We start from the raw sequence: 627 nt of genomic DNA, 5'->3' as shown, positions 1-627 counted from the left end.
CGCGGTCGCCGCCCCCCAAATGTTAATGCCCTAGGCGACAGCCTAGGTCGCCTAATGGGTTGTGCCGGCCCTGACTAGATGACCTATTGCGGGCCCTTCCAGCCCAACATTTCTTTTTCAATTACTGCAACATCTTTTTCACTGAGTTGATAACTGCAATTTTGTCCCATTCATATCCCTTTGAAATGCTGCTGCAAAAATCACTATCCTAGCCTGTCCCTTTGACCACATCACCCCTCTTTTTGTGTCCCTCCCTTAGTTCCCCCTTCTCTCTCTCTCTCATCAAACCAAGGCTACTTGTCTTCACTCTCAAGGCCCTTCATGGCCTATCACCACACTATCTATGATCTCTCAGTCACTACTGGGACATCAGTTCCCATCTCCCATCCGTCCAGGCTGCCACCCTCCATCACCCCCTTGTTTAATTTGCAAACAAGCATCTTCATGTTTTCTCCCATGCTGCACCTGATACTTGGGAGAAGCTCCCAGAAAACATCTGCAAAACTATTGCATTGTTCTCCCTCAAATCCCTCCTGAAATGTCTCCTTCGTTACAAGGACTACAGACAACTCAACAAGAGTCAGGCTGCTGTTGTGCTGAGACCATTGCCTGTCATGCTGACCAGTA

The sequence above is a fragment of the Terrapene carolina genome, unplaced genomic scaffold, assembly GCF_002925995.2.
Source record: "Terrapene carolina triunguis isolate 2854851 unplaced genomic scaffold, T_m_triunguis-2.0 Scaffold66, whole genome shotgun sequence".
NCBI lineage: Eukaryota > Metazoa > Chordata > Testudines > Emydidae > Terrapene > Terrapene triunguis.
This window is presented reverse-complemented; position numbering follows the sequence as displayed.